The following is a 9,705-nucleotide window of genomic DNA, read 5'->3' as shown; positions in this document are numbered from 1 at the left end:
CGGATTGGCCAGGCTAAATTGCCCCTTAAATGCAGGAGGTTACAGGTTACCTCAGGATTACAAGTTGTTTTGAGATTGAAAGCGACATTTGGAGGTGATAGTTTTCCTGCATCCTTTGAGTTGGTGAAGGTTGTGGTTTGGCAGGTTCTGTCAAAGTTCTTGTCCAGTTGTAGATGTATAAAGTCCTTACCGTTCATTCCCTCCCTGTTTCATCTCTAACTTTCTCCTCCCATTAAGGTTGAATTCTTGTGTAGATCTGGACTGGGTGGCAGGTTTCCTGAATTGAAGGACATTTGCAAACCATTTGAGTTTTTAATCACAATCCAGCAGCTTTCGTGGTCACTTTTTCCTTGTGCCGGCTCCACAAATTACCGGATTCATTCAGCTCAATTTCACAACCTACCTTTGTGTTTATCACTGTTTTTTTCTCCTTTTTGAATTAATTTTACAGCATATTAGAAGAGGATGATTTGTAGGTGGGAAACTCAGATCAAACATCACATCAGGATCTGACAGACACCCAATTCATCAGGGCCTGAACATCATCGACTTCTGAACATGGAATCAAAAAGCACCGTTCACAATGGGGAGAAGGTGTTTACATGTTCTGTGTGTGGACGAGGTTTCAGTCGCTCATCAAACCTGTCAAAACACAAGTGTTGTCCCACTGGGGAGAAACCGTGGAAATGTGGAGACTGTGGGAAGGGATTTGATTACCCATCTGAGTTACATATTCACCACCGCAGTCACACTGGGGAGAGGCCATTCACTTGCTCTGTGTGTCAGAAAGGATTCACTAAATCATCCCACCTTCTAAGACACCGGCGTGTTCACACTGGGGAGAGACCATTCACCTGCTCCGTCTGTGGGAAAGACTTCACAAACCCATCCCACCTCCTGTCACACCATCGAATCCACAGTGAGGAGAGACCTTTCCAATGTTCTGACTGAGAGAAAAACTATAAAAGGAAAAATGATCTGTTGAATCATAAACGCACTCACACTGGGGAGAGACTGTTCCCCTGCTCCGTGTGTGGGAAGGGATTTACCTGTTCATTCGACCTACTGACACACCAACTTGTTCATACTGATAAGAGACTGTTTAAATGTCCTGACTGTGAGAAGTACTTTAAAAGCCAGATGGATCTGCTGATGCACCAACTCACTCACACCAGGGAGAGGCCCTTCACCTGCTTTTTCTGTAGGAAAGGCTTCACTTGGATGTCCAACCTACTTAATCACCAAAGGAGTCACACTGGGGAGAGGCCGTTCACCTGCTCAGTGTGTGGGAAGGGATTCACTCAGTCGTCCACCCTGCTGACACACCAGCGGGTTCACACCGGGGAGAGGCCATTTCCTTGCTCAGTGTGTGGAAAGAGATTCAGTCGTTCATCCACACAGCTGAGGCACCAGCGAGTTCACAAGTAACGGAAGGGATTGGATTTAGAATCTGCTGTTAATCACATCCAGGACTGAACCATGTTCATTCTGACAGTTGGAGTTTGTTGCTGCTGATATTAATAAGCATGAAAGCTGGTGTGTGCAGTGATGTTGTTTGTAAATGTTGATTAAATCAGCTTTGATTCAAACACAGTGTTTTGGATTTCTCCAATAATAAGAGGAGAATGATTGATCTCCTGTTTTTGACAGTGCCATTATTTGGGCCTTTTCTTGCTCAAGATTATTTCTGTTCTCTGATTCATCTTCTCCCAGATTAAACTCTGAACTTTCATCAATCCTATCAATCTATTGAAGACATTGGGTGCTTGGTGAACCCACCTGATGTTGGTATCAATTGCCTTTTGGAAGATTTCCCAGTTTTCTGAAATTCCATCGTGGTTCTGGTGTTGATGTAATGATGGGAGTTTCAGTTCCAATGCTGATGATGTGGGGTCTGTGCTGACAGAAACACAGAATCCTCACAGCGCAGAAGGACATCATTCAGCCCATTGAGTCTGTCCTGGGTCTCTGAAAGGGCATTATACCCAGTGCTACTTCCCTGCCTTATTCCCGTAACATTGCACATTCTTTCTTTTCGGATAGCAATCTAATTTTCTTTTCAATACCTCGATAGAACCTGCCTCCACAACCTTCTCAGTGAATTTGTTCCAGACTCCAACCAACCTCTGAGTGAAACATTTTTACTCACATCACTCTTACTCCTTGGCTAAATCCTTTGAATCTGTGCCCTAGTTCTTGGTGCTCTCTTGAGTGGGAGCAGTTTCTGACTATTTACTCTGTCCATACTCATTGCTCAAACCTAATTGCCCTTGAACTGAATGGCTTGCTGGACCATTTAAAGACCCACATCGCTGTGGATCTGGAGTCACACATGGAACATACCGGGTAAGGGTGGCAGATTTCCTTCCCTAAAGGACAAGAGTTTTTTATGACAATCGGCATTGGTTTCATTAAAAGTTTATTTCTGGATTTTTTTGTTATTGAATTCAAATTCCACCATCTGCTATGGTGGGATTTGAACCCAGGTCCCCAGAACATGACTTTGGGTTTCTGGATTACTTGTTCAATATTACTTCGCCACTGGGTGCCCCTAAACTCATAAGAAATCTTATACCAGAAGCTTTGACCTGGATATCGAGCTCAGAGATTAATATTTAACACGGTTTTTGCTTCTTCTCTCAGACAGGAGAAGAAGAAAAGAAACCACAAGCTTGTTCTGTTTGCGTGTTCTACTTTTGGGTGTGACAAATTGAACTGTAATAGAAAACATAGAAAACTACAGCACAAAACAGGCCCTTCGGCCCACAAGTTGTGCCGAACATATCCCTACCTTTTAGGCCTACCCATAGCCCTCCATCCTATTAAGTCCCATCTACTCATCCAGGAGTCTCTTAAAAGACCCTATTGAGTTTGCCTCCACCACCACTGACGGTAGCCGATTACACTCACCCACCACCCTCTGTATGAAAAACTTCCCCCTAACATTTCCCCTGTGCCTACACCCCAGCACCTTAAACCTGTGTCCTGTCGTAGCAGCCATTTCCACCCTGGGAAAAAGCCTCTGAGAGTCCACCCGATCTATGCCTCTCAACATCTTATATACCTCTATTAGGTCTCCTCTCATCCTACGTCTCTCCAAGGAGAAAAGACCGAGCTCCCTCAGGCTATCCTCATAAGGCATGCCACTCAATCCAGGCAACATCCTTGTAAATCTCCTCTGCACCCTTTCAATCTTTTCCACATCCTTCCTGTAATGAGGCGACCAGAACTGAGCACAGTACTCCAAGTGGGGTCTGATGAGGGTCTTATATAGCTGCATCATTATCCCCGGACTGCTAAACTCAATCCCTCGATTGATAAAGGCCAGCACACCATACGCCTTCTTAACCACCTCCTCCACATGCGGGGCCGATTTTAGAGTCCCATGGACCCGGACCCCAAGATCCTTCTGATCCTCTACAGTACTAAGAGTCTTTCCCTTTATATTGTACTCCTTCATCCCATTTGACCTGCCAAAATGGACCACTACGCATTTATCTGGGTTGAAGCCCATCTGCCACTTCTCCGCCCAGTCTTGCATCCTATCTATGTCCCTCTGTAACGTCTGACATCCCTCCAGACTATCCACAACCCCACCAACCTTCGTGTCGTCAGCAAACTTACCAACCCATCCCTCCACTTCCTCATCCAAGTCATTTATGAAAATGACAAACAGCAAGGGTCCCAGAACTGATCCCTGCGGCACACCACTGGTGACCGACCTCCATTTAGAAAAAAACCCATCTATACCCACTCTCTGCCTCCTTTGGGCAAGCCATTTCTGGATCCACAGGGCAGCAGCCCCTTGGATCCCGTGCCCTCTCACTTTTTCTAGAAGCCTTGCATGGGGGACCTTATCGAACGCCTTGCTGAAATCCATATAAACTGCATCTACCGCTTTCCTTTCATCAATGTGTTTCACTTTACACACATCTGGAGTTCCTGTGAACGACCCATTGTAGAACGATATTGCAGAAGAAATCTGTTATTTTCTGGCTCAATTAACCCTTTTGGAATCTCCACCACACGTACTGCATGTGAGAGCCTTTGAAATGTTCTGATCTTTGCAATTGTCATCGTTGATTTTGATGGCTTCCCTGGCATGCAAAAGCTCCACACCACCCGCTCCCCCATGGACACAAATCTCCCAATTGCTAAAGAAATTGACAGAGTTTGGGAAGATTGCAGTGCCAAACTCGTCAGACTCTTTTGACAAATAGAACTTTTGTTGGGGAAGATTGCACCCTTTATGTTTTCAAGAAAGTGACGCTCGTGTGCCTTTAAGAAATGTATTTTTTTAGAACATGTTCTCCGCAGTTTGTAAGCAGCTTTATTTTATTGTGACATTGGCTGCTTGCTTAGATGTCCTTTTATTGCTACTTAAATTTGGTGTCTCGTTGTAAGTGGTCCTTGAGTTTGATGTCATGGTGTAAGTGGTCTCTGGATTTGGTGTCTGGGTTTAAGTGGTTGGATTTACTACTATTTACTGTGTATCACAGTGGAAACATTCTGTCCATATCTACCTGTCCATCCCATTTGAAGACCTGTATCCGAAGAATCATAGAATTCCCTACAGTGTAGAAGGAGGCCATTCAGCCCAACGAGTCTGCACTGACTCTGCAAAAGAACATCTTTCCTAGGCCCAGCGCCAGCAACTGCACGCGTTTACCCCGCTAATCCTCTAACCTGCACATCTTTTGACTGTGGGACGAAAACAGAGCACCTGGAGAAAACCCCTAAAGTCACAGGTGGAATGTGCAAACTCCACACTGACAGTGAGGCAGCAGTGCTAACCACTGTGCCACCCTGTAGAGATGAGCCTTTCTTTAGTTTGAGATTGCCGTGTGTAAATCCTCCCCTTCTAACTCCCCGTCAAAGGAGTTTTCGAAATCCATCCAGGATAGAAATTCACAACATTCTCTCCTCCTGCTCCAGCTTTGTCACCAGGATAATTCCCCTTGTGTCAACTCAGTCGCTTCTCATTTGGGATTTGCAGTTTACACAACAGGTATCTGGAGAATCTCTATCCACCACCAAATCCATTGCTCCCACCATCCCACCTTTTACCCATCGTGGATCCGAGAGAGAAATGTCTGTTCATAGTCATGGCTGACACTGTGGATGCTCCAAACACAGGGCAGAACCAGGCCTGCCCACTGCTCTCCTGTGCTGTGGAAAGGGGATACTCTCAACCATGGGGAATGCTGGGTTAAAAACACCACCACTGATGGTCCCAATTAAATGGTGACAGAACCCAGAGGAAGATACAGGTTCAGAGCTCAGACAATGAGGAACTTTAGAAGCAGTATTTTTCTGGTGGGCTGTTGGAGGTAGTAGAGGTAATTCATTGGATGTTCTCAATCTTAAAGAAGCTCTATGAGCTGCTTACACTTGTTATTAGAAGTGAGGATGGAGGAAAGAGGGAATGGGCAGAGCATCTCAAAAGCTCCTAACATATTGGAGATATCAAAAAGATTGACACTCAGCTTAACATACAGCTGATTTATTTAACTTTTAACCAGAAGATTAAAAACATACAACTGGCCTGGAGTTTATCATCAGCAGTAGAAACAGACCCAAAGAATGCGATTCAGTACTGGTTGTGATTAAAAGTAAAATACAATCAATGTAGTTATTTCTGAAATCACTGGATCTCAGCGGATGGGACGAATGAGTGACTCTCTTCCCACATTCAGAGGGAGTGAACATTCTCTCCTCAGTGTCAATGCACTGGTGTACAGTGGGAAGAGGTTACCTGAACTCAGACCAAAATGACAACACTTGGATTGTCTCTAGTCAGTGTGGACTCGTTGATGGGACAGCAGTTCCCTGGAACTTTTGTTGCACTTTCCGCAGTTCAGTCTCATCAGTGTGGATCTGCTGGTGCGTTAGCAGGTGGGATGAATTAATGAATCCCTTTCCAGACTCAGAGCAGGTGAATGGTCTCTTCCCAGTGTGAATCCACTGGTGTGTCGGCAGAGTGGACATCTGAGCAAATCCCTTCCCACACTCTCTGCAGGTGAACGGCCTCTCCCCAGTGTGAATCCACTGGTGTACAGTGAGGTCGGATGATTGTGTGAACCCAGTCCCACAATGAGAGCACCTGAATGGTCTCATGTCAGTGTGAAACATGCTGATGGCGCTTCAGTTCCCAGAACTTTTGTAGCCTTTCCCACAGTCCATGCATTTAAAAGGTCTCTCCGCAGTGTGAACTCGTTGGTGTCTCAACAGATGTGATGAATGAGTGAATTCCTTCCCACATTCAGTGCAAGTGAATGGCCTCTCCCCAGTGTGAACGAGCTGGTGTCTCAGCAGGTTGGTTGAATTTGCGATGCTCTTCCCACACTCGGTGCAGCTAAATGGCCTCTCCCCAGTGTGAACGCACTGATGAGTTTGCAGTATAACTGAGTAACTGAATCCCTTCCCAGAGTCCTCACATTTCCACAGTTTCTCCATGCTGTGGGTGTCCTGTGTCTCTCCAGGTTCCACAGTCAGCTGAAGCCTCATCTACACAGAACACACGTACGGTTTCTCCCCACAGTGAATGGTACTTTCTCCTTCCATGTTTACAACACAATGATTTCAGGTTTGGATAAATTGGGCGACTCCATCAGATTCTGATGTGATGTTTAGTTTGAGTTTTCCAACAGCAAATCCTTCCTTCCAATTGCCATGTGAAATTATTTCAAAACCGAGAAAAGGGAATGAGAGACAAGCCGCAAAAGCAGGCTGTGAAATCGAGCTGAACAAATTTGGTCATTTGTGGGGCAGACACTAGAAAAATGTGACCATGAAAACTGACATTGTTGTGAAAAACTCAACTGGTTCACTGGTCGGGGAACCTACCACCTTTTCTGGACTGACACCAGGCTCTTCTCTATGGGAGGGGAGGGAGAGGGTGAGAAGTGGAGCAGCATGGGGTGACGGGAGGGAATTTTATTTACTTACAAATAAACGAACCTCCACCACCGAGGAGGACCAGGGTAGTAGGTGTATGTGAACATCATCCCTCCAAAATTCCCTTCAAGTCACACATCACCCTGACTTATCTGGCATCTTATTCTGGATGCACAGAAATTCCCTCCATTTAGCATCATAGAGTTTTACAGCATAGAAAGAGGCCCTTTGGCCCATCATGTCTGTGCCGGCCAGCAAGCACCTATCTATTCTAATCCCATTTCCAGTAATTGGTTCATAGCCTTGAATACTACGGTGTTTCACCTGCTCATCTAAATGCTTCTTAAATATTGTGAGGATTCTTGCCTCTACCACCCTTTCAGACAGAGAGTTCCAGATTCCCACCACCCTCTGAGTGAAAGGTTATTCCTCCACTCCACTCTAAACCTCCTGCCCCTTAACTTAAATCTATCTCCCTGGTTATTGACCCCTCTACAAAGGGGAAAAGTTCCTTTCAATTTACCTGATTTATATTCCTCATAATCTTGTACACCTCAGTCAGGTCACCCCTCAGCCTTCTCTGCTCTAAGGAAAACAACCTCAGCCTAACCAGCCACTCTTCATAGTTGAAATGGTCCAGCCCAGGCAACATCCTGGTGAATCTCCTGTGCACCCTTTCTGATGCAATCACATCCTTCCTATAGTGTTCCAAACAGAACAGCACACAGGACTCGAGTTATGAGTAACAAGCTCCAACATCATGTAGAGGATCAGAAGGACCTTGGGGTCCGGGTCCATAGGACTCCAGCAATAACAGCGGAATCCAACCCTTGCTGTTGCCTGTGAACTTGCTGGTGTTTCAGCAGGTTGTTTGACTGAGTGAATCCCTTCCCACACATGGAGCAGTTGAACGGCCTTTCCCCAGTGTGAACTCGCTGGTGTATCAGCAGATTCTGTTTACTTTTAAATCTCTTTTCACAGTCAGAACATTCAAATGGTCTCTGATCAGTGTGAACACTTTGGTGTGTCAGGAGGTGGGATGACTGAGTGAATCTCTTCCCACACACGGAGCAGATGAATGGCCTCTCCCCAGTGAGAGTGCGTTGGTGAATCAATAAATCCTTTCTGCTTTTAAAGCTCTTCCCACACTCACAACATTTAAACGGTCTCTGATCAGAGTGAACCTGGTGGTGAGTCCGGAGGTTTGATAAAGCATTAAATCCCTTCCCACATTGAAGACAAGTAAATGGCCTCTCACCAGTATGGACATGCTGGTGTGTGTACAGGCTGAATGACCGAGTGAAGCCTTTCCCACACACAGGACAGGTGAACGGTCTCTCCCCAGTGTGAATACGTCGATGAGTTTCCAATTCAGACGGGTAATTAAATCCCGTCCCACAGTCTCCACATTTCCATGGTTTCTCCATGGTTAACGACAGGTTATTGGGTGTAGGTGGGGTGAGATTTGAAGTCACTATCAGATCAGCCATGATGTTATTAAATGGCAGAGCAGGCTCGTGGGGCCGAATGGCCTGTTGCTGTTCCTTGTCCTCTTTTTAGGTCAAACCAAACCAAGTAAACAAACTCAGATTAAATCAGGACAAAGTAAAAGGGGCAGCTCCCCACATATGGTAATCAGTTGAAGCCTGATCCACAAACACAACACGAGTAAGGTGTCTCCTGATGTAAATGTGCAGTTTCTTTTCATGCTGTGTGACTGGTTAAAGCTCTGTTCCAGAAAACTGCGGAAAATCGCTTAGATGCGGTGCTTTTCCAGTCACACTGATATTTGAATCATTTCCCAAAGACAAAACAGACAACATTTCTCCTTCCACATTCATAGGCTGATGATGATCAGCTCCTGATGAATCAAGTGACTCTGACCAATCTTGACATGATATTCAGTTTGAATTTCCAATCTGCAAATATTCTGCGAAAGGAGTTTAAATTGAATTACTTCAAACTTATCAGACACAAACAGTCCATTTGGTCCAACTAACCTGCTGTTGTTTATACTCGACACACGTCTCCTCCTGTCCCATCATGGGCGGCACAATGGTTAGCACTGCTGCCTCACATACCAGGGACCTGGGATTGATTCCAGCCTTAGGTGACTGTCTGTGTGGAGTTTGCACATTCTCCCCGTGTCTGTGTGGATTTCCTTTGGGTGCTCCGGTTTGCCCCCTCAGTCCAAGTATGTGCAGGTTAGGATGATTGTCCATGCTAAATTGTCCCTTACTGTCAGGGGGACTACCAGGGTAAATAAGTGGGGTTATGAGTATAGGGTCAGGGTGGGATTATGGTTGGTGCAGACTCAATGGGCCAAATGGCCTCCTTCTACATTGTAGGAATGCTATAAATTCTATCTACCACATCTCAGTCTTTCAGCTGATCTTTCTATTCCTTTTTCTCTGATGCGTTTGTCATGAATTTCTTCAGCCAGAGGGTGGTGAATCTGTGGAATTCAGTGCCATAGAAGACTGTGATGGCAAGGTCATTGAGTACATTTAAAAGAGATAGAAATCATAGAATCATAGAAACCCTACAGTGCAGAAGGAGGCCATTCGGCCCATTGAGTCTGCACCGACCACAATCCCACCCAGGCCCTACCCCCACATATTTACCCACTAATCCCACTAACCTACGCATCTCAGGACTCTAAGGGGCAATTTTTTTTTTAACCTGGCCAATCAACCTAACCCGCACATCTTTGGACTGTGGGAGGAAACCGGAGCACCTGGAGGAAACCCACGCAGACACGAGGAGAATGTGCAAACTCCACACAGACAGTGACCCGAGCCGGGAATC

General features: G+C 45.6%; 2 pseudogenes; one reads left to right on the top strand and one right to left on the bottom strand.

Annotated features, from left to right (window-relative positions):
- Positions 1-465: 465 nt before the first annotated feature.
- Positions 466-1,428, top strand: LOC144482977 (uncharacterized; annotated as a pseudogene).
- A 227-nt stretch (positions 1,429-1,655) lies between these two features.
- LOC144482976 (uncharacterized) lies at positions 1,656-8,435 on the bottom strand (annotated as a pseudogene).
- Between the last annotated feature and the right edge of the window lie 1,270 nt (positions 8,436-9,705).

This window comes from Mustelus asterias, unplaced genomic scaffold (assembly GCF_964213995.1).
Source record: "Mustelus asterias unplaced genomic scaffold, sMusAst1.hap1.1 HAP1_SCAFFOLD_44, whole genome shotgun sequence".
NCBI lineage: Eukaryota > Metazoa > Chordata > Chondrichthyes > Carcharhiniformes > Triakidae > Mustelus > Mustelus asterias.
Note: the sequence above shows the minus strand (reverse complement) of the source record. Positions and strands in the feature narration are given on the sequence as shown.